This window comes from Rhinolophus hipposideros (genome assembly GCF_964194185.1).
Source record: "Rhinolophus hipposideros genome assembly, chromosome: 2".
NCBI lineage: Eukaryota > Metazoa > Chordata > Mammalia > Chiroptera > Rhinolophidae > Rhinolophus > Rhinolophus hipposideros.
In genome coordinates this window covers 77,277,468-77,303,694 of record NC_138048.1, presented here as the reverse complement: position 1 = coordinate 77,303,694, position 26,227 = coordinate 77,277,468, and the positions used below count along the sequence as shown (strand labels likewise).

At 33.6% G+C, this 26,227-nt stretch overlaps 1 long non-coding RNA gene across 2 annotated transcripts in view; it reads left to right on the top strand.

Annotated features, from left to right (window-relative positions):
- The window catches only part of LOC308509343, a 139,966-nt gene extending 113,945 nt beyond the window's left edge, over nucleotides 1-26,021 (top strand). For both annotated transcript variants that reach the window (XR_013995184.1, XR_013995185.1), the window contains exons 4-5: nucleotides 23,207-23,288; nucleotides 25,865-26,021. This is a non-coding gene — a long non-coding RNA (uncharacterized lncRNA). The remainder of the gene's footprint in view (nucleotides 1-23,206; nucleotides 23,289-25,864) is intronic.
- Nucleotides 26,022-26,227: the final 206 nt, after the last annotated feature.

Below are 26,227 nucleotides of genomic sequence, written 5' to 3'. Positions count from 1 at the left end.
CCCTTCACCTTCCCCCTTATCCCCACCCCCCCCGCCCATGTAACAACTCTCAGTTTTTCCTTTTTGTCCCCAAAACTGTTTCTGATTAGTTCATTCACTTATTCTTTTCTTTAGATTCTGCATATAAGTGAGATCATATGGTACTTGTCTTTCTCTTTCTGACTTATGTCACTTAACGTAATGTTCTCTAGATCCATCCATATTGTTGCAAGTGGTAAGATTTCTTTCTTCTTTATGGCTGCGTAATACTCCATTGTATAAATGTACCACAGTTTCTTAATCCAGTCATCTACCGATGGGCATTTTGGTTCTTTCCATGTCTTGGCTATTGTGTATAGTGCTGCAATAAACAGGAGTGCATATAGATTTTTGAATTGGAGTTTTGGATTTCTCCGGACAGATGCCTAGGAGTGGAATTACTGGATCATAGGGTAGTTCCATTTTCAGATTTCTGAGATACCTCCATAGTGTCCTAATCTTGTTATACCATGGTGCGTAAGAGTCATTGTTTTGTCCTGAATTTTTGGTGGTGTGCTTCATCAACCATAGGACTTTACTTAATATCTTTCCCATGGGACTTACAGGTGTTCACATAAATAAAATCCTGCTTGGTCATGGTGCCCCAGAGTTTAGGTGTGTCCTATTCTTAAGAACCCACTCTGGAATCATAGACACCTAAATATGGTGAAATTAATTTGATAGAACATTATAATAATACAAGATAAATGTTTCTACTATGATGGCTGCTTGCAATTTTCAATGATAATTTTAGAAATTTCAAAATGAATGAAAATGTACTGTAGAGCTGATGCCAGGAGAAACTGAACCTCACTGTCTTTCACTGATACTTTCTCTTACCTTGGAATGTCTATCATGGGCAGAGTTTGGCTATTAAACTTACAGCCCAAATGTGTTAACAACCCTAGAGGTGGTCTCTCTTTCATGGGTGTTATTCTAGATTAGCTAACACAACACTTTCATAACTTTCTTCCACTTTCTCTTCCCTGCCATATAACCTGGAAAACATAAACACTCATTTTTTCAATCTTCTTAGTGGTAGGATTGGCCCTGTTACACAGTTCCAGCCAATGTCTTTTGAATTTCTGGGAAAGCATTTTCTTCTCTGATAAAATATCCAGATATTAGGGACATAGACCACTCCTCTTAATTCTTGCCTTGAATGCTGACAGGATTCCTTGAGCGGAGGTAACCACGTTGTGTTCCTATGGAGAAAGCTAAATTAATCTCAGATCTGGTCCTAACACTACATACTATGAAACCAACACCAGCAGCTGGCTATCTTCAATCTTCTTGTTATGAGAGAAAAAATAACTCCTATGATGTAGCCACTTCTGGTCTGATGTTCTATTATTTTGGGATTAAAACTGCCCTGTTATAAACAACTGCGTATGAATTCAAATAGCACTTTATAAATTTATAACGAGAAACTTAACTATCAAACCTATCAATATGTATTTCAATATGTATTGAAGATGAGAGGACCAAATTGTAAACAGCCTGGAGAGTATGGGTTCTGAACAAACAAGTTTCATTAGAAGAAAAGAATGTCAAATGACAACAGGTTCAGATAACCTGACCCATCATTGCCACAGTAGGAGTAGCTTTGCCTATGGAATAACATACTCCAAGCCCATTGCATGGGAATATGTTTACTCTGAACGGTGCGAGGATGAACCCTGAACATTTTTGCCATTGTGACTCTTTTTAAACCTAGTTTCAGTACATACCAGCTGTGTAACCATAGGCAAGTTTCTTAGCCTCTGTGCCTCAGTTTTAAATGATAATAATAATATTTATTCCATAGTGTTTGTGTGAGGATTAAATGTAAAATACTTTAAAGATCTTAGAACACTGCCTGGAATGTAGCAAATGCTCTGTAATTTTAGATATATTTTATGTCTAGCGAATTCTCCATCTTAAAGACATATGCTTCCTCTCTATATTTTAATGTATTCAGTCAAGACAGAATCAGGTGTTGTGACTTCAGATTCCTTCTGCGTCCTTAAGATAGTTTGCGTACATGTGCTCTGATGAATTATGCATTGCTATGATTAACAAATCTAATGTTTAGAGAGGAATCTTTTTTATTCACAACTATCTTACAATTTAAAATACAAATGAGTGCACTTTTGTAAAAATGAAGAAATTAATACTGTTTATACACATGCATATAAATATATTTCCTCATAAAGTTTGATATGACCCAGTATACACTGGATGCCGCCAAGTCAGGCAGCAGGGGCTTACATTCAGGGTAGCTGAGGAATTCTTCTGAGTGGCAAAGAAATTGTCAAAGCTCGCTGCTCACAGCCTGTTGCCAAGTGTTTCCTGCCCAGTATTCATTCCCTGCTGTCCAGTACTGCTCAAGTGTTCTGAGATTACCCTCTGTCAACTCCTGAGGTTTCTGAACACTTTTCAAAATCTCCAACAAAACTTTTAAATGAAATAATGAGGCCAGTTAAGAATTGTGAGAGGCCTCCAGATGAAAAATCCTATGAAAGGGTGTCACGAATTGAGCCAAAATGGTTTTCAGCTGCATTGTAAAGAAACTAACAGATTACCAACCTCATGCTTCAAATTAATGAATGCTCAGTCACAATAATGGGTGACAATCTGCCAAGATTAAATACAGAACTAAACTGCAATCTCATTGAATAACATAAAGGTTTCATATTTAAAAATCTAAAATTTTAATTGATGAAGATAGAGAATCATGCAGATAATGGCTGATATCTAATGCTACTTGTGTTTCTGTTAGTTATTAAAAGCGATGTTATTTTGTTTAGTTGTGAAATTTATATTCCTCCTTTCCCATAAATAGTCAATCTATCCTTCATATTAATGTTAAATGACAAGAATGACACAATTTTTTTTTTGCGATAATCAGATTTTAAAATAATTTTTAAGCACTTTTGAAATCCTTTAAGTTCCTGAAGGTCCTTTTCAGGTAAACCAAGCATCCTACTGAAAGATGGGGTCATTTAATAATTGTAGGGGAGGGCAGACGGTTGGCTCAATGGTTAGAGTACAGTGTTCATAATACCAACGTTGCCAGTTTTATTCCCACATGGGCCACTGAGAAAAAATGGCTTGAGCTTGGAGCTGAGACCCGTGTGGGTGGCTGGTTTTCTCAGTGGTTAGAGCACAGTGCTCATAACACCAAGGTCGCCTGTTCGATTCCCACATGGGCCAGTGAGTTGCACCCTCCACAATTAGATTGAAAACAACGACTTGACATGGAGCTAATGGGTCCTGGAATAAAACACACTGTTTCCCAATATTTCCCAATAAAAAAATAAATAACAATAATAATTGTAGGGGAAATGTTTCAGTATAACACAAATGTTTCTGATAACTCCATTGTTTTAAATTTAAGAGTCCTGTTGAGTCCAAATCTAAAGACTGTATTCATTAGTTATCTTCAATGAAACATAATAAGCATGTGTAAAGATGGCAGTGCTTGATGCAAAAAAAAAGCTACCAATATGATTACTTTTTAATAATCCAGAAGATATGTTAAGTAATTCACATATATTTCTCAATTAACTTAACCAACAATTGAAGTAATTTTATTTTCTGCAGTTTCTAGATAAAATTAAAGCTTAAAGGGTTAAGTTACTGAGTGTAATTTAGTTAGTAAACTATTTTAAACTCAGATATTTTGGAATCCAAAATCTGTGCTTTTAACCAATGATAATATACTTCATTATGAATATGAAATGAATGAACTCAGTTTGCTACTCACCATTTATTCTCTCCTTTCATTCAAGTTGCTCAGGACCATCTAAATATTAGTGCTAAGTACTTTCAGATACTCTGTTTTTTATCCTCCTCAATCTTAAGAAATAGCTTTTGTAATCCCCATTTTATAGAGATTATGAATGTTTTTGCGAATTTAATTAATCATCTAAATGAAAACTCCATCATTACTTCCTGTAGTAGGAATGATAGAGATGTTAAGCGTTCAGGAGTCTTTCTTTAAAGAGATTTGCTAATGTATGGAAAATGTTTCAAGTTACCACAGATATGTATTACTAAAGGTTTTGCTGTTGCAAAATATGTATTATATCTCTTCAGCCTCTGATAGCAGTTACCTAACTATATGCCATTCATTTGGTAAACTAATTACCAGAAATCATAGGCTTTTCACAATGGCCACACTCCTTTTCCAAACAATATATTTATTACTCAGGATAGGTAAGAGTATTTTGAAGAATCATTTTTTAAAAGCAAATATTAGATACTGATGGCTTGATACTTTAAATGTTTGTTTTTCACGGAGACAACATCTGATTCATGCCAAGTGTCTTTGCTGGGTGTTTCTCCTCCAAGTATTGACTCAGGGAGTTAAGCTGTTTCCATCTTTTAGCCGTGCTCTTGGAAGAACATCTTCCAAGTCACCATGGCCAAAGAGAGGGCCAGAAGGTGTGATGGGTGTTTTAAATGGCTAGAACAGTGAGTTTATTACAGCTCTTCTGCCTGTGTTATACTGGCAGTCACATGACCCACATAATTGCAAGGGTAACTGGGGAATCTAGAGGAGCGTATAAGAATAGCCTCTGCCAGCCTCTTACTGAATGCTCTTATTGAGCTTCAAAACCTGATGAAACCCATAAAAGAACTGTACTTTTAAGATAACTGGAACAATTATGAATTAGGAAATCTGTAAGACCCATACCATGATATTTTACTATGTATGGCAAAGTGCACAATAATAATTATGTCCTTCTATGCCACTTAGAAGCTGCAGTTAGTTACAAGATTAACCTTTATTAAACTGGTTTTATAAAATCATGATTTTATGTGCAGAAGGGAAGGATCAAGTTTGTCTAGTACAACAGGTATTAGAAAGTTGGGAGACCTGTGCTATCGGTTCCAGATCTTGCTTTGACCTAACCTGGCATAATATAGGAATGTAACCTCTCCATGTGTCTTTCTCCTCAAGTGTAAAATGAGAAGAGCAGCTGATGTGTTCTCTGGATGCTCTTCTATCCGTAGAATACTATGGCTTCAGCTTTCTCAGAGGGCAGGACAGCAGTGGTCAGAGGCAGAAACTCTGGGGTAAGAATTATTTGGCTTAGCATTTATTAGCAGTGGGAATTAAACCTTCCATGTACTTCAGTTTTCTCATTCACAGAACGTTGCCTCGTATGTTTCTTGAGCATATTAAATGAGTTAACACATGGAAATTAATGTACCCAGAACATAATATTTAATAATTTTTGCTATTATCTTCATCTGAAAAAAACAAACCTCTAAAAGACAGCTTGATGGCTTTTCAGAAGTAACACAGCTATTTGGGAGCAAAACTGGAAATAGAATCATGATTTTAGTTTTTTTTCATTTCTGCTAGGCAATGTTGTGACTAAAAATTCTAAATATTTTTAGAAAATCATTGCTTCAGAAGTGATTATTTTCCATACAAGATATTAAAAATAAAAATGTAATCTTCCCCATCTACAGGAAAATGTTTACAGGTTTTCTTGCAAAATATCTATATACCTACAACTGTGGGGAAAAAATATTGAGAGTTTGTTTGTTTGTTTTTTTTTTAACATAGAATTGAATGCTTAGTTATAACAGCATCTTATTTCAGACCTAAATTTATAAAAAAAGTCAGATTTAAGATGTGAAATACACGATCCTGTACATGGTGGCCTATAAGGCCATTATAGAAATTGGACAGCAGGATATTTTTCTGATTGTGAACATGGCATCAAAACTTTGATTTTTTTAAATCCCAGTGTTTTAGTAGTACTTATCATACTCCCTTAGCTAATAGAATAATTGTTACTAGTAAAACTTGTCATATTTTAAAATAAATGTACAGTATTTCTTTCACAGAATTTAAAGAGGAAGAAATTATTTAGTGACAATTTCTTATGAGATGTTTCTCACTTGCTTTCAAATGTAATTTTAACAGTCAAGCTCAATGGGGTGGCTGGATGGCTCAGTTGGTTAGAGCGTGAGCTCTCAACAACAAGGTTGCTGGTTCAACTCCCACATGGGACGGTGGGCTGTGCTCCCTGCAACTAAAGATTGAAAAATGGTGACTGGGCTTGGAGCTGAGCTGCACCCTCCACAACTAAATTGAAGGACAATGACTTGGAGCTGATGGGCCCTGGAGAAACACACTGTTCCCCAATATTCCCCAATAAAATTTATTTAAAAAAATACAAACAAACAAAAAAACAGCCAAACTCAATGAAGGATATTATTACCCTCTGGTTCAGACAAGAGAATGAGCTCACGCACCTTGTGTATGGCAGGTCCAGGATTTATTCAAGCTCAAATGGCAAATCTTGGGTTAATTCTGCTGAACATCAGCCTCTCCCTCACTATCCAAAATAACTAGTAGGGCTTAATGGAATAAAAGAGGCATCCTATGATGAATCTAAAAGAAATTCATCTTTCTTTTAGATTAAGGGGTCTTAATCAGCTTTGAGGCTTACATTTTCATTCCTTGCTCTCAAAGCTGCTGAAACTTTCCCAGAAAGAGAATGGTTGTTCTTCAGACAAGAATATGAGACTAGCTATATTTGGAAATTTTAAAGTACCATGCAGGTAATGTCATTGCTATTATTGTTTTTGTTATTCTAAATACAAATATAGCTTAAATATGATTTTTTCCCACACAGAAATTAGACATAATATACTTTCCCTAAGGTTATCAAATTAACCTCTTAATTATTAAATTCAATAGCTTCTTTATTATCAGTGGTCTACTTAATTTCTCTGTAACTTCTTTTAAAAGCATTTCCAATTTTATTGAGATATTGTTGACATATAAGACATATAAGTATAAGGTATACAATATGATGATTGGATACACTTATATAATTGTAAAATGATTACCACAGAAATGTAGTCAATAGCTCCATCCCCTCAAGTAGTTATGGGTTTTTTTTTGTGTGTGTGGTGATAACATTTAAGATCTAGTCTCTTGAACAATTTTCAAGTATATAATGCAATATCATTAACTATAGCTACCATGCTGTGCACTAGGCTCCCAGATTTTAGTTATGTTAAAGCTGGGAATTTATTTACTTCTTAAAACTCTTCTATAGTGTCTTCTTGATGTCCCCTCTTTTTTGTTCTCCTCCTGTGTAGCCCTGCTCCTACCATCCCTTCTGAGTCCCCTGCATGTTTTCCACACCCCTGCCTATTGGGGCCTTGGTTGTAACTTCCAAAGTCTCCTCACCCGTCATCTCTTTAGAATAGTCACATTCAGTTGAATGTTTGGTGTCTTCCAGTGGCTTTAACGGACAGTCTCAGGACAATAACTAAAAATGTGTACTTTTAGCTATAACCTGGCTATAACCTGACACTTAAGTGCCAGACCTATATTTTTCAACTGATTTCACTGTCTTCCTCACTCATTTTTTTCTTTTCTATTTCTCTTCTCACATTAATAGCATGATTAGCATCAACCAATTTTACAACTTAGAAAAATAATAGTCACTCTTAATTTATCTCTCTCCTTCATTGTCTAAATGTAGGTAGTTTCCAAGTCTTATGTGTTCTAACTCTTATGTAGATTTGAAACCCCTGTCTCCTTTCTATTCTGACTTCAACTGACTTGGCTGGGATCTTCATTGATTCTTGTCAGATCTACCACAGTAGACCTCTAAATGGCTCCTTACTTTCCCAGCCTTCAGAACACAAGCATCATCAATCATTTGGTTTGCCTTCTTACAATATTAATTTAAATGGAATGTACTCTTTAAATGCATCACAATATCTACAAGTCCCTCTCACAAACCTTGAGACATGATAATTAAAAAATGGCACCCTGTAATCAGAAAGACTTGGATTAGCAATTGATGCAACAATTTGACTACTTGTGTGTGAGTTTAAACAAGTTATTTGTTTCCTTAAAGCACAGGATCCCACTCTGTAAATGGGATCATAGAGGAATATTGTGACAATTAGAGAAAATATATGCAAAGCACTTACCACAGTTTTAGGAACATGGCAGGTATTTGAGAAATGGTAACTAAGGTCTTTTCTAAAACATTGTTGCCCATCCAACCCAGTAATTGAAGCATCAGTAAAACAGATTTTTCAGCTTTTTTCAAATGTCTGGTATTTTCTTGTCTATCTGTTCATGCTGTTTGCTCAGTCCAGGAATATCATCTTATGCATTGGTTACTAAACAAATTCTTCCCTATCTATAGAGATTATATATCATTTTTTTGTGAATCGTTCTGTGTCATTTAGGCAGCGTTTATTTCTCTCTGATTATAGTTCTTTGCTACTTGAAGAAGTCACTTGGGTAAGGAGGCACTCTGCCTCATCATTCTGGCACCCTGATTATTTGTATATTCAGTGAAGTGAATATTTGCTGAATGAATGCAGTATAATCTTTCTACAAATACCTATATTATAGAATTGTGCCTAAATTCAATTGTAACTTTCATTTTCTCTCCTAGTCTTTTCCCAAAATCTGGCATTTTAGCTATTTTTTTTCTGATTTTTCAAGAATTCCTCCCTTTTGCCACATTAAATAGTTCTATAAAATTATTACCATGAGTGTAAAAGAGGGTTTTTATTTGCCTCTTATTTTTAAGTGGCAAAATTGATCTTTAAATGGCAGGGGGGGGAAGTGGAAGATAGTTACATCAAATGTAATAGACAAAAGCAGTGGTTTGTTATACAGGGGCAAAATCATATCGTAGAAAGAATATATGCTTTGAAGACAATCTGACTAGGCCATTTCTTATAATAGATTTGTGATTCTTGGTAAGCTTATTAAAACTTCTTTATTTCAGTTACTTGAAAGGGATTAATAATTCCTATGTATAAGGTTAATGTGAAGTTTAAATATAAAGTAAATATATACAGTTACTAGATAGTACTTGGAATAGAGTAGGCATTCAACAATTATCAAATCTCATCCATATCCTGACCACTTTTACTGAAATCAGAACATTTTCTTCAGATTTATAGAAACATAAAAATTCAAATAAACAAGGAAAAGATAAGAAGAGACAATTTGCAGAGGGTACATTAGATAATATGAAAATATATTTATCTTCTGTAAAAACAAAAATTGTAAATTAAAGTAACCTTGAGAGAGCATTTTATATTCATGAAAGTTGCAATATTTTTAAACATAAAATAACTAATTCTAGAATGGTTTTTAGAATTAATGGTTTATTAATTTATTGCTGTCTGCACTATAAATGTATACAACCCTTTCATAAAAGCAACATATTTGTATGTAATAAGACCTATAATGATAATATGACTTTTAGTTTGATACATTTCTACTACTTTATTCTAGTTAAATAATTTAATAGAAATAAGAAGACTATACACATTAAGCTATTCACTGTGGCATTATCCAGAATTTGAAAAACTTGATAGTCAGCCAGAATCCCCAAAGTTAGAATGATTTAGTAAATAAATAGTAATGCTATGATTTAATATATAGGGATGTTATTTGAGCATTAAAAGTTAAACATGAATGTTATATAGTCCAGCTCTGTTCAAATAAAATATTATATGAGCCAAACATATAATTTAAAATTTTCTAGTAGTCACAATATAAGCGAAGTATAATTCATTTTAGCAACATATATCCTTAAACCAAATATCCAGAATATTATTTACCTCAACTTGTAATTAATATAAAAGACTTATCGATAAGATTTTTTTTTGTACTAAGTCTTTGAGATCTGGTGCATATTTTACACTTACAACACATTTAAATTTGGACTGAACACTGACAAACTACTCTCATTTTGGACAGGGAAGATTATATTCAAGAATATATTCAGGGTTATATTCAGGGAAGGTATATATTTAAGAGAAACAGAAATATTCTTACCGACATAAACATTATTATTTCAACTACTGGGATGAAATATTGATTAATGCTTTAGTGTGCAAAAGAGTAAAATGAGGAGAATGAGTTCATGACTTTTTTACACAAATTTAAATATTCTCATACTTTCATTTTTTTCAGTACAAGAGTCTCAATATTTCAAACAAGTGCCTAATATGTAAACAACAGACATTCTGTCTATATGCCTTAATAGAAAATGATGATGAGCTTCAATTTGTATTATTTTCACATTTTAACCCTGTTTCCATGGAATTAGTAAGTCTTTCCAATTCAAAGCTGTTCAGTGTGCAAAATAGCGTGAGCATTTTCAGAGAGTAACAAATAAATGACCTTTCTGGTTTAAGTCAGCCTGGCAGCCTGCTATTTTTCACAGTTCCAACAGTCTATATTTGGTCAATCCTATAAGCAAATAAAGTAAGAAAATGTATTCAGAATCCTATGAGAAAAAAAAAATATCTAGCATTGTGCCTTTCACATATTAAACACAAAATACATAATTCAAAATACATAATTTTGAATGTTACTTCTATCAATTAAATTGGAGATGGATTTGTTAAAATCATTTTCTTGGTAGGATTTGTTTTTTCCTCATCTATTTCACTATGATGCCTCATAAGGAAGGAAAGCCAGAAATATGAATAACCATAGTGTTAGAATTTTTGACAGCTCTGGAGGTGAACACAGAATTCTTTAGTATAACCATTTTCCACCTTAACTTTTGTACATGTATGAAATATGTCAAGAATCTTGCTTTTCTTTTTTTTTCTTTTTACCACTTTATTGAGCTATGATTGACAGGTAAAAACTTATTCATATTTAACGTATACAACTAGATGAATTTAGGAGTAAATATACACTCATGAAACCATCACCACCAATGACAGTCATAGATATATGCACCATCTCTCAAATTTTCTTCTTGCCTTTTTATTACTTTTATTATTTGTGTATGCATGTATGTGTGTGTGATAAGAACACAACATATGTTCAACCATATTTTAGGTATACAATACAGTATTGTTAGTTATAGCCACTATGTCGTATAGGAGATCTCCAAAATTTATTTATTTTGAATAATTGAACATTGTCTCCTTTGACCATCACCTCCCCATGGGCCCTGGTAACCATCATTCTATTCTCTGCTTCTATGAGTTTGACTATTTTAGATTTCACATGGACGTGAGCTCATACAATACCTTTTATGTCTGGCTTATTTCACTTCGTTTGATATCCTCCAGGTCCATCCACGTTATTGCAGATGGCAGGATTACGTTTTTTGGAACATATATATATATATATATATATATATATATATATATATTGCATTTTCTTTATCCATTCATCCATTGACAGACACTTCAGTTGTTTTTATTTCTTGACCATTGTTGAGTAATACTACCATGAACATGGGAGTGCGTGTTCATTGGGAGTGCAAACTCTTCAAGATTCTAATTTTAATTCCTTTGCATAAATACTCAGAAGTGGAATTTCTATTAATGTATATCATAAGATAGTTCTACTTTTATTTATTTATTTTTATTTATTTATTTTTTCCTTTTTCCCATCAGACGGGTAATGTGCCGCTGTCGTAACAAAGTTTGTGGGAGGCACATCTTACGCAAAAGTGTGAACACCAATCATCACACTTATGAACTACAATAGGATTCTATTTTTAAATAAAACTATTTATTTTTATATTTTTAAACTTTTGTATTGTTTTTCATAATGGCTGCAACAATTTACATACTCACCACCAGTGTGCCAGGGTTCCCTTTTCTCCACATCCTTGCCAACACTTATCATTGTTTGTTTTTTGAATAATAACCATCCTAAAAGTTGTGAGGTGATATCTCATTGTGGCTTTGAGCTGCATTTCTCTGATGATTAGTGACATTAAGCACCTTGTCATATACATGTTGGCTATTTGTATGTCTTTTTTGGTGACATGTCTATTCGGGTCCTTTGTCCATTTTTCAATTAGATTGTTTTTTTCTATTGAGTTGTAATAGTTCTTTATATATTTTGGATATTAACTTATTATTAGATGTATGGTTTATAAATATTTTCTCTCATTCTGTTGGTTGCCTTTGATTTTGTTGATAGTTTTGCTGTGCTGAATTTTTTTTTAATTTGATGTAATCTCAATTATTTTTCCTTTTGCCATGCTTTTGATTTTGTACCATACATTTATATATATGTATGGTACAAATACATACATATATATATACACACACATATATATACACATATACATATATATATATATATATATATGTATGGTACATACATATATATGTATGGTACAAATATATACGGTACAAATATATGTGTGTGTATATATATGTATATATATACACAGACACACACACACACACACACACATATATATATATATATATATATATATATATATATATATATATATGGGAACAATGTCAAGGAGCTTTTTTTGTGTTTTCTTCTAAAGGTTTCACTGCTTCAGGTCTTTAATTCATTTTGAGTTGATTTTTGTATATAGTGAGATGTAGATCCAATTTCGTTCTTTTGCATATAGATATCCAGTTTTCCCAATATCATTTTTTAAAGAGAGTGTACTTTCCCTATTTTATATTCATGGAGCCTTTGCGGAAGATCAGTTAGCCATATATGCGTCGTTTATCTGTGAGTTCTCTATTTTGTCCCCATGGTCTATATATCTGTTTTGTTGCCAGCACAATGTTATTTGCAATACAAAAGTTTTGTAATAGAATTTGAAACCAGGAAATGCATTCTGGTCCTCTTTCTTTTTCTTTCTCAAAATTGCTTTGGCACTTTGGAGTCTTTTGTGGGTCCATATGAATTTTAGGATATTTTTTTTCTGTTTCTGTGAAAACTGCCATTACAATTTTGATAAGGAGTGAATTGAATCTCTAAATCGCTATGCGTAGTATGGACATTGTAACAATATTAATTCTTCCAATCCATGAGCATGAGATATCTTTCCACTTAATTGTGTTTTCTTCAAATTATTTCATAAGTGATTCACAGTTTTCAATGTATAGATATTTAACAACCTTAATTAAATTTATTTTTAAATATTTTTCTATTTTTTTATGTATTACAATGTGATTATTTTCTTAATTTCTTTTTTGGGCATTTGTTGCTAGTGCACAGAAACAACTAATTTTTGTATGTTGATTTTGTATCTTACAACTTCACTGAATTTGTTTATTAGTTCTAACAGTCTTTTAGAGGCTTCTTTAGCTTTTTTTAATTTAAAATAATTTTGTCTCCAAACAGACAATTTTATACCTTTATTCTGATTTGGATGACTTTTATTTCTTATTCTTGTCTAACTGCTCTGGCTAGGACTTCCAGTACTATACTGAATAGGAGTGGTAAAAGTGGGCATCCTTGTCTTGTTTATTATCTTAGAGAAAAAAAAATTCTGATTTTCCCGTTTGAGTGTTACATGAGCTGTGAGCTCATCATATATAGCTTTTATATTGTTTAAATATATTCCTTCTATAATGAATTTGTTGAGAGTTTTTAAGCAAGAACTAATGTTGAAGTTTGTTAAATGCTCTGTTTGCATCTATTGAGATAATTATATAATTTTTATCTTTCATTATGTTCATGTGGTATATCCCATTTATTGATTTGTACATGAAGAACCACCCTTGCATCTAAGGGATAAACCCCAATTGATCAGGGTATATGATCCTTTTAATGTGCTATTAAATTCAGTTTTCTTATAATGTGTGGAGTACTTTTGCATGTATGTTTATCAGAGAAATTGGCCTACATTTTTCTTTTCTTGGAATGTCCTTGTTTAGGTTTGGTATCAGGATAATGCTTGTCTCATAAAATGAGATTGGAAATGTTCTCTCTTTTTCCCCTTGCTAAAAGCCCTCTCCCCTTTCCCTTCCTCCTATCTACCCCCACTGATTAAACTATTCTGATTCCCTCAGTGTACTGGGTGGGGTGAGACAGAAGTGGGCCTCCTGGGCAGTGCTTCACAATGCTAGGGAAGCCAGACATTCACTTAGCTCTATTCTCCGTGGGATAAATCACTGGCTGGGGGAGTCTCCTTTGGCACTGAGTTGTGTGACCTTGGGGGAGGGGGACATCAATAAAGTGAAACTTCTTTTTACCTTCTTCCTGTATCTATTCTTGGATGTTCTGCTTTATTGACATGCTTGAACCTCACAGATGGACTCCTGAACTCCCAGAAAGTTATTCTTGTCTGTGAGTTATTGTTCAAACCGTTGTTTCTGTGAGTGTGTATATGGAGGGGTGAGACCAGAACTTCCTGTCCCTCTATCTGGTGATGTCACTCTGAGTATTTCTGTGCTTTTCACATTTTATTAATTGTTATCTATTTATTTAGTACTGATCTATAAAATGTTTTTAAACTGCAATGTAATTCCAATTCTGTCAGAATTACATTTACCTGTAATTTTATTATTATTTTTTAAAATTTTTTATTGGTTTCAGGAATACAAAACAACATAGTGGTCAGATATTTATATAACTCCCAATGTGATAACCCCAACAGGTCTACTATTCACCTGACACCGTATATAGTTATTAGAACATTATAGACTATATCCCCAATGCTGCACTACACATCCCCGTGACTATTTTTTTAATGGTAGTTGACATTCAATATTATTTTATATTAGTTTCAGGTGTATAGCATAGTGGATAGACATTGATATAGTTTTTGAAGTGATCCCCCCAATTAATCTACTACCCATCTGACACTATACATAGATTTTACAATACTGTTGACTATATTCCCCACACTGTACTTTATATTTTGGTGACTTTCCTGTAACTACCAATTTGTAATTCTTAATCCCTTCATTCTCACCCAAAGCCCATCCCCTCTCCTATCTAGTAACCAGTCTGTTCTCTGTATCTATGCATCTGTTTCTGTTTTGATTGTTCGTTTGCTTTGTTCTTTACATTATACATATAAGTGAGATCATATGGAATTTGTCTTTCTCAGTTTGATTTATTTCACTAAACATAATACCCTCTGAATCTATCCATGCTGTTGCAAGTGGTAATATTTCATTCTTTTTATGGCAGAGTAATACTCCATTGTATAAATGTACCACACTATCTTTATCCAATCATCTATTGATGAACATTTTGGTTGTTTCCATATCTTGGCTATTGTAAATAGTGCTTTCTCACCCAAAGCCCATCCCCTTTGCAGTGACAATAGTGTTGCACATATCTTTTCAAATTACCATTTTGGATTTCTTTGGATAAATACATAAGAGTGAAATTGCTTGGTCATAAGGTATCTCTATTTTAAATATTTTGAGGAACCTCCACAATGTTTTTCATAATGGCCACAACAATTTGCAATCACACCAACAGTGCACAGCGTTCCCATTTCTCCACAACCTGGCCAACACTTACCGTTTGTCAATTTATTCAGGATGGCCATTCTGATACTTGAGGTGATAGCTCATTGTGGGTTTAATATTTCCCTGTGATTTTAATTTGTGTTTCAAACCAAGTTGCAAGCTGCTTGAGGGCAGGACCACAACCCCAAATTACCTCAAATGGTGCTATGCCTAATGAAGTGTTCAAAATGTACTAATGTGATTTTATTTATAAACACTAAAGTAACGTAGATAGGATTAAAAATTATAAGCACAATAATTAAATTTATGTTTTTTATATATAATGATATAACACAGCTTTTAAGTATTTTTGTACAATGAGCTATTAAAAATGTCTAATAGTGAACGATTATGCATTGCATTAAAGAAGAAAAAATGAAAATGTGGAGCTGATGCAGTGTGTGTCATTTGAGAATGCTGATAAAATCAAGTAAATGTTTCTTTATATCTTTTTATAACTCTCTTGTGGAAAAATCCCATTTTTACCACAGCAACTGATATTCTAACGAGCTATACCTTCAAACCAAGTTTAAGGAGTTATTGGTGATAATTTATGCCCTTTCTATCGACCTGCTTTAATGATTCAGATCATTTGAGTCTCAGTTTTAGTACTGTTTTCCTCTGCTTCCTTACTTTTTACTACCACTATGTTAGGTCATTGTTCAAAAGAATAATCATAGTTGAGTTTATCTCATCTAAAGCAGATTTAGATGATAAATAAGAGTCTACTACAATTTGTAAACACTCCCTGGTTCCAGAAATTCAGTTTCATTTGTAAACCCCCACAGCTATGGCTGTACAATCTATCATCATCTATAGTATGCAAAGCCAGAATGTGATTACACATATTTTATAAAATAGGAACTGCTGAACACTGAATCCATTAGTTATTTTCTAGTGAAAAAACATTAGTGTGTGTGTGTGTGTGTGTGTGTGTGTGTGTGTAAAATACTCTTATACACGTGGTAGTTTCTTAATGACTGACTAAATATAGCGTCCTTTTCTTACAACACAATCTTCAGTTTCTTCAAGAGTTATGCTAATTAGGTAGATTTTAAAATAGAATCACTTCATTATACTTCTTTTTTAGTTGTCTTGGAAACAACATAATAACACTAGTAAGAAGTTTTCTTCTAGAAATGAATAATAAAACATTTTGAGATGTTTAAGCTGTTTGCAGTTCAAATTTGGAGGACAATATAAACTGACAATTGATTATAGATAATATAACAATTCATCAGGTGATAAAAAGATTGGATAGATAGATGATAGATAGATAGATGAATGATAGAAAGATAGATAGATAGATAGATAGATAGATAGATAGATAGATAGATAGATAGATGATAGATAGATAGATGACTGATGCTGATGAATTTCATTATTGTGGATCTACTGATTTTCCATTCAATTGTTTTAACTGTGGAAACAGATTTTCAGGTTGGAACTCATCAAATGTATGCATGGCAATAGTAGCAGCATTTTCAAAGAAGTCCTTAAATTCTCTATGGCAATGAAACATCTATTTTACTAGATCTCTTAATGCAAAATTTTACTTAGTGCATGATCTGGATAACTTTGCTGAATTTCCTACGCTTGGATCAGTACTAATGGTGTTTCAGTTCTGCTTTCAGAAAATCAAGTGTTATGTCTTAATATATCAGAAATTTTATGGGGATTCTTTATAGAAAACATTCAGGGGGCAGAACATACCAGTTGTACTTCCTCTGAATGATGTGACTTCAAATTTTTGCTCTCACAGAGTTAACTACTTCAATTAAGGACATAATTCCAATATATGTATTTGGTCTGATCCGTTAGTTTTTTTTCTTTGATTTCCACAGAACTGTGATCTGTATATTCTCAGAGGATACTGAAACTCCCTGGATATGCCCACTTCTCAAGACATAAAGTAATTTAGATATTTATAAACTTAAAATTTTCAAAATATATGTATCTTCCAGGGTTTGGTCCTAGGTCAGCCGTTCTTCCCTATCAACTTTGTTCCTGTAGGTGACCTACCCAGTGCCATAACTTCTAATGCCATCTATACTAAACACTTGCCAGCCTTTATCTCTCTTCTCAGCCTCAAACTGATCTCCCCATGTGGGTCTTAAAACATAGTTATGCTCTCATCTTCCTGTAATCTTCCCATTTTCTTTCTCCAGTCTTCTTCCTATCAATAAATAACATCACATCCACTCTATTGATTAAATTGACCTAGGAATTACCATTAATTTTCTTTCTCTCAGTTCCTGTACCTTACCCACCAGCAAATCTTGTTGCTTCTTTTCAAAATACACCTCATTTGCATTGCTACTATCCTAATCCAAGAAATTGTTGTTCATCTGGGCTAATTGCAATAGTCTGTTTAATGGTTTATCTGATTCTACTTTTGCTCCCTAATTAGCCATTCTGCACACAGCAGCCAGAGTGATCTTTTAAAATTCATGGCATCCTTCTGTTTTAAACCCTCCAAATGGCTTCTCATTGCACTTAGACTAAAATCCAAACTCCATACAAGCCTCTACATGATATAGTCACTGCCTCCCTCTCCAATCGTATTGCTTCTCTCTCTCACCTCCTTACTTCCTTTTCTCTAGCCACACTACGGTTCTTTAAGTTACTGGAAAACACCAAACTTATTACCACCTTTGAAGCTTTGTTGCTTTTCCTTTTACTTGGAACTCTCTGATTTCTGGTCTTCACATGTATGGCTACCTCTCATTATTCAGATCTCTGCCCAAATGTCATGTTCTCAGACTTTCCCTGACAATCCATCTAAAACTCTCAGCTCTCTCCATTTATCCACTGTTTTGTTTTCTGCATAGCACTCACCGTTACCTGAATTTACCTTACTTGTATGTTATTTTTCTCTCTTTTAAAATAACTATTTGAACAGCAATATGTTCTGCCCTTTCATCACTCTATCTCCTAACCTTAGAAAAATAATTAGAGCATCCTAAACATTTATGCTGGGAAAGTATGGGGGGGGGGTAGAGAGAGAGAGAGGGAGAGAGAGAGGGAGAGAGAGAGAGAGAGAGAGACAGACAGACAGAGAGAGAGCCGGAGAGAGAGAACGAGAACGTACGACATTGAAGTGATTGACATTTAATGCACATTCCCCTTAATCTGACTTAGGTAAATGCTGGTCTAAGTGATTCTTAGACAGAAAACGATTCTTTAGGCAAATCAGTTTGTAAGATTCTATATATTTTTTTTAGTTGATTGTTCTATGAAGTTTGCAGTAAAGAACCTATTTAATCATATTTAATCAAATGAATCCCACAGTTTGTTGGCCAGGAAAAGTTTTATCCCTGCTTTAACAAATTAACCTTTGGAAATGCTAATTTAAATCAGCATAGTTTCCGACTTGGAAAATAATTAAAATCACAAGAGGGCAATATCTTTTTTCAATGATGTTTAAAATGAAGCCTCAATAAATAAAAAATATACTTGCTGGGGTTTTTTTTTGTTTTTTTGTTTTTGTTTTTGTTTTTGAGAATTCTATAGGGAATTAGAAATAACTGCATTGAGAAAAGAGGAAAAAATACGCTAAAGAGAAAATTCAGTATACAACACAGAAGTAACCAAGAGTAGAAATCCACACAAAAAAATAACAATGGCAAAAATAAAAAAGGAAGAAAAGGATACTTTCAACTAGTTCCAGATTTAGAAGGATGTTATTGGGAAATTTTGAACAGAAAGCAATGTAGTCAGATAAAAATTATAATTATCAAACTTGTTCTTTAGAAGCCTATAAAAGATGGTAGAACATGAACATGAATATTCTGGTTATAGTTAGGAAAAGTGATGTAATACCAGAAATTGAAAGTTAAATAATGGAGAAATTAGGGAAGTTAAATTGTGAGGAATGAGTCTGTGAAATGCATATTTAACCATAATATGGGGGGTTAGTTTTTAAAACTGCTATTTAAAATAGCTGAATTTCAGCTACATAAAATGTTACCAGCATGACTGTAGTGCTTAGAACTTTCATCATAATATTTATTCTTTGCTTTAAGGCTTAGATAAAGAGCAAATATGTGTGTTTAAAAAAGTTTGTCATAGATAGGCAATGTATTTTAACTCCCCAAAGAAAAAAATGTAAATTTGAATCCCCATGTCTCTGTATACCTATCCACAGAATCAGTTATATTTTTAAACCTTATTCCTGGAAGCACTGCAGATGTCAGATAGATTTAGAAAGCCAAAGTGTACCTCTGGGAATGACATGGCAGCAACTGAAATTGTATTTGGCCAAATTAAGAGTGTATGCCAAAGATGCCAAAAATCACAGTAACCTGGCAGGTGCGTAACTATTATTTAACTGTATGGTCATTACTGGTTTCTCTACTGAAAAAGTATTATTGGCTGTTTATGCAGTGAAATTGAGCCCATGATTTAGACAGATTATCTCCTTTTAATGTCAGTACTTGCTGTTTGGAAATTGTATCCATTCACAAAATAGGATTTCTCAAGAAAACCATTAAAAAAAAAAAAAAAAAAAAAGCTTCCAACAAGGTGTGTTACCACTCAGAAACAAAAATGAGAGAATATCAATTTAGGAATTATTTTTGGCTACAGTTTAATATTTATATTTCATTTATATTTCTTTCTTTCAGTACCAAATAGATTGGCTTGATCTCAGTGTTTATTGAATATCTCAAATCTAGATGTTTATTCTGTAAGACAACTAATAAGATCATAATTGTTTTAAATAATTTTCTCTATATGCTCACGATTCCTGGATCTCTGCTTCCTCATCATCATGGCAGTCTGTTGTCAATGTTGTAGTTTAGAAAGAATTCCATTCCCATAGTTCTTAAAATCCCAAATTGAGCAAGGTTGTCCATGTGCATGAAAATATAGCATGTGTTCTTAAATTTAGGAGAGTTAATAATATGTATAGTTTCGTTCTCTGTATCTACATTATTGTCCTCCTGATAGATAATGCTCAGTGAAATATATTTTAAAGTGTGAAAATGTGCTGTTTTAAAAGTGCTGGAATTTTTCTATTTTATCATTTGAGGAAGAATTTCATACAAAAAAACATTTCGTCAAAAATTAAAGAGATACTTCAAATTATGAATGCATTATCCTGAAAAAAATCATATCAGGACACAAAGTTTATCTTTTATGTTTCTAAACTTTTATTTATTTAAGTGTGTTTTTTCCAGGATCCATCAGCTCCAAGTCAAGTAGTTATTTCAGTCTAGTTGTAGAGAGCACAGCTCACAGTGGCCCATGTGGGGATAGAACCATCAACCTTGTTGTTGAGACCACTATGCTCTAACAAACTGAGCTAACTGGCTGCCCCCAAAGTTGATTTTTTAAGTTTCAAATGTAAACAAATAATTCAATTAATTGTAACCATATATAATGAAAAAAAGTCTTAAATTTGACCTGTGTTTGTATCCTGCCTCTTCCAGTTAGAGTACGAGTATATTTGGTCAAATCACTACTCTTAAATTTAGTTCTTTGCTTAATAATGTAAGTTTGATAATACCTATCAAATGGTGTTATTTGTAAAAAACAAAAAAGTGCAAAGAATTATTACTATTATTATTGTCACTTCATCACCACAGATTTACATCATGATGATTCTCATCAAATTTTATGGAGTCCACAGAAGATTCCAGAATGTCCACACTCACAACCATACATACAAATCTTAACCCACTATTCATGGGGTTAAAAGGTATTCAGAATTAATATACCATCAAGTAGCAAATATAATTTTAGCTATTTTTACCTATTCTATACTTACAGTTGCCAACATTTCTACACTTGATCTACCTTGGACAAATAAGATATAGAAATAATAAAATTCAGAAGATGAAAATATTTGATTCAAGTAAAATAAATTATTGCTTGCTTCTAGGCTGTTTTATGATGAAGTTGAAATCACAGTACAGGTTTTGGGTACACATACACAAAAATTGATGCTTTTTGTTGAAATTCGATCCCCATAGTGTGTCTTAGGTAAAACAGTTATATAAGTTATAGAACTGAACAAATAAATTACATTTGCTAAAGTTATAATAAAATAATACTGATCAAAATAAATGACAATATAATAGAAAAAATAACTTTCGTATGCAGAACACTTTATGCCACTTGTGCTGAACAATGATGTAATTTAAAATTAGGTTATTAAATAATCCAGCAACTCTCTAATTAAATACACAAATGAAAGTGTTCTTGACAGAATCAATGATCAGCATTATTGAAGGCAAACTTCCAAATCTAGGAAGAAAACATAAATAAACAAATAAAGCATGCACATTTGGCAAATAAAATTGTGAGTCATTTATCATTCATTCAGTTTAGTTTTTGTGTTATATATTTTCTGAGTTTTGTATTGCTTTTGCATGGTTTTGTATTTCCATAAGAAACACATAACATACTATAATATAAATAACTAGGCTTGGATAGTCTGTGAATAGTCTGGTCTTTCATTCATCCATTCATCCACTAAACAAACAAAAATGTCTGAGTATCTATTTTCAATTGGCATTGTAATACAAAAATAAATGTCATGGCTCAGTTTTCTTCTCCCTCTCCCTCTCCCTCTCCCTCTCCCTCTCCCTCTCCCTCTCCCTCTCCCTCTCCCTCTCCCTCTCCCTCTCCCTCTCCCTCTCCCTCTCCCTCTCCCTCTCCCTCTCCCTCTCCCTCTCCCTCTCCGTGTGTATAGTGTCAAAGAAAAGTGTAATTTCAACTTTGAGACATTGACAAGAAAGGCTTTTGAGGGGAAAAAAACACCTGTTCTAGGTTTCTTTAACTAGGTGTTGAAGTTTAACAAGGGCATTCACAAGCACTTAAGATAGAGTTGTTTACTCCAAGAGGAGGAAAACAATCATGCAAAAGACTTGAGATAAGTGAGGTGTGACAAGATATATGAGTATGATGAAGACAGAGAGAGAAACTAAATCATGGGACACCTTGTAATTGCATTTAAGAAGATTGGAGTTTAGACTATGGCTAATAGAGTACGCTTCATGCTAATAACTGCATTTAAATAACAAAAATAAAGATTTTCAGTTTTAAAAACTCATATGAAAACAATAGGTCTAATGAATTGAGAGTGTGTTAGAGTCCAAGCAGAGACTTGAACCAGGTGGTTACCACATAATTTTACAAGACTTATTGAGGACCTACATTAAGTCTATTAAATGAAGATAAACAAGAAAATGTGGTGGAAAAAAAATGGTAGGTTATAGTAGTAATAATCTATTGCATGTGAAGTCAGGACAGTGAGAAAAAAAGACTGCCAGATGGCTCTGTGATTCCAGGTTTGAGTAATAAACCCATCTAATTTTTTTATCCAAATCAGATTTCTTAAAATGAAAGCGGGTTCTAAAATAATCAAATTTTTAAAATATGAACATTTATTTCTTAATGAATTTGTTGGATTTTATATTAGCTAATGCATAAAGTACTTTCATTCAAAAACTATTTTTAAAAATAAAATTATTTGTACAAATAAAAATGTGTATGTGTAGGCCAGAAATATTTTTAATAAAGAAACTTTTCACCATAGAAAAATTAACTTCCAAAAGCTTCACTTACAGTCCTTGAATTAGATGAAAATATAAACCCTCATTGGGATTTAACCTTACTGACTAGCTATTTGAAACAACTGTTAATACTAATTTAAGAATAATTTAAGCGTTTAACCATTTGCAAAGTTGTTCTTCGGAAAATAGAGCCAACCAATGAATAGTGGTTGCTACGCTTTTTGTATATACACAAGAAAACTTGTGATAGAAATACAGTGAAATTAATTTAGAATAGTCATTTAATCTAAATGAAATGTCAAATTTCACGGTGATACATAAACCCACTTTCAATAACTATATTAATTAAATCATAATCTGCTAGAATAGGTTTTCTTTTCGAAATTTTAAACTAAATGTTGTTGCTTCTGCAGATTCATGATTTTTTTTCATGCGGTCTCCGATATCAGTATGGACCCACATATGGTGGATGATAAACGTCAACAAATATATTGTGTAAGTAATAGATTTTTTTTTTATTTCTACTTGGAATTTTTTGGGGGGTTCTTTATGGATAAAAGAATTTATTGCGAAATGAAAATTCTAGTAATCAGTGAAATAATTAGTTGCAAATATTCAGCATAAACTATAGGACAAAAATCTTTATATGTACTAAATGTGTTGAGGCTACTGTGTACTCTATGGCAGGACCTCACAGCCTCTATTTCCTACATATATTTCATGTACACTTCACCTATATTTTCCCACATTTCAAAACCCCACTAAATGGAGGGTTAACAACTTTGTGAAATTACAGACCAGGGGACAGGACAGGCATAACTGGTTAGGACATTACATGGACTGCAAGGGAAATCATGTCAAATATTTCTTCCACTACTACCTGAAACTAAAAGGAAATACCTCTCTGTTCTGTTTACGTCTAAGAACACTGTGTTTTATCATGCATATAATACTGCGTGTAGTTAAGTTGTCTCTGGAAAGGATAAGGAAACGATAGAAATGTAAAAACTAGTTTTGTTTTGTTCTTTTTTTTTTTTTCAAATTAATTACATGTTAAAGTGAATAGTCTATTTACTTAATTGATTCTCACACACTACTAGATGACAGCATAATAAAACCTGGAAGTAAAAATAAAAAAAGATAATGGAGGTTTACCAAACCCAAATTATTTTAAGGCAATTATTAATAATTATACTTCTTAATGAAAAATATGTTAAAAGTTGTGACAAGTAGTAAACTGAATAGGATGCAGAAACAAAGATAAACTAGTGCCGGCTTAAGCAAACCAACAGGTAAAGTCAGCCTAGATGTGGGTGACTGGTCTATTAACTGATCTAGGGAAGAGATAGTTTTAACTTTTAATGATGAGTTAGCAATAATCAGTTATTGATCACTGTAGTACATCTAGGTGGCAGTGTCCAGGAGATATTTCGAAACATTACTTTGGAGTACAGGAGAGTGATGAAAGGTAGAAATAGAAAATTGGAAGTTTTGGCATATGCGTAGTAGTTGAAACCATGTGAGATGGAAGATTAGGTAAAATATTTTTAGCACTAATATTTGGTGAGCATTTTATTGGCAGTTTCTGGGAATAGAACCAATGGCCTTTGTCTAGACATTGACAACAAAAAATGAAACATAATGTAATTACTTTAAATGACTTGTGTATTAGTTTCTTATAGCTGTTGTAACAAATTACCACAAACTTGGTGGTTTAAAACAACAGAAATGTATTCTCCAACAGTTCTGGATGCCGTAAGTCCACAATAAGTATACTTAGGCCTGAATCAAGGTGTTACTATGGCCACACTTCCTCTGGATGCTCTCAGAGAGAATTAGTTTCTTACCTCTTCCAGCTTCTGGGAGATGCTGACACTTCTTGGCCCATGGCCACATTACTCCTGTGTCTATTTCTGTCATCACATTGTTCACTTTTCTTCCTCTGTGGTAAAATCTCCCTCTGCTTCAGTCTTATAAGAATACATGTGGTTGCATTTAATGCCCACTCTGATAATCCAGGATAATCTCCCCATTTTAAGATCTTTAATTTAATCACATCTAAAAAGGCCTTTATTTCAATATAAGGTAACATTCACAGAATCCAGGGATTAGGACATGATTATCTTTGTGGCACAAGGTAGAGGTTATTATCTGCCTACCACAACTTGTATTTACCTAATCAACATCAATCTGTGAATTATTTGTGGCATCTCTATCATCCCCCTTGTATTTGGAAGACTTGTGTCATGTGGGGTCTCAGCTCCTGCTCCCCACATAAGAACTGGTGAGGCCAAAAAGATATACCCTCGGAGCCATAGATAGGGGAGTCATACCACTATAGTCTCACTGGGGCTGGGTGGGAGACATAGGAAGCAGGAGCCACACTATCCGCGACCTGCTGTCCACTTTTCTCTGCCAACCAATCTCACTTGCTAGCTGCAATCCGCCGTGCTAACTGCAATCTGCTCTTGCAGGCTTAGCTACCATCTTCTTGCTAGCCTCCATTCGCTGCTAGCATAGCCAAGGCAGATATATTAGTGGCCCATGGCTCACTGGTTACAGCTGATGGCCAACTAGCCACAGCTGATGGCCATCCAGTCACAGTTGATGGTCATTTACTACCTGAGCCAGCACCTTTCCACATGAGGCCGAGAGCCTGGAAACTGCACTCCTGGTTCCGTCCCCACAACTTGGTACAAAAAATGTAATGTAAAATATCTCATAACTTTTTTGATTGATTATGAATTGAAATGACATTGTGGCTATATTGTATTAAATTAAAGATCATTAAAATAATTTCACTTTTTAAATTTTTTCAATATGGCTACTCAAAAATTATAATTGCATATGAAATTAACATTACATTTCTATTAGCACTGTCCTAGAACGTGTGAGTCTAATTAGCTTCATCTTATAGGAAAATTGATGTTTTCTTACAAATAAATAATTAAAACCCTGAAAGCTGCATGCCAAGTTAATTAAAATCTCAATTTTATTCGATAGCTGTTCTTTGCTCCTTTGTAATCCATACTTACTCAAACTATTTAATGCTGCCTTTCTTGATTTCACAGAAACAGACTAAAAGCACTTCATGTGAAATTACTGATCACCATGGGCTCCATTAGACACCATGAATCCAGATTCTAGGCACCTGAGAGCCAAAGCAAACCACCAAGAGGCACAGGAGCTCACTCTTGGCCCTGAGGAAGCATCTCACAGAGGCAGTCTCGCATGGTGAGTGCCAGTCCTACCGGCAGTCTCTTAGCACTGAGAGGAAGTAATGTAATTTTGAGGAGTTTGACATTTTCTTTCAAAAGAAGTCAGACTCTAAACGGTGAAGGGTGGTGAGGAAATAAGGGGGGAATGTTTATGGTCATGAGGGATCCAGGGAGAACTTATGGGAATGGAAAAGTCTTCCAAAGAAGGAGGCTTGA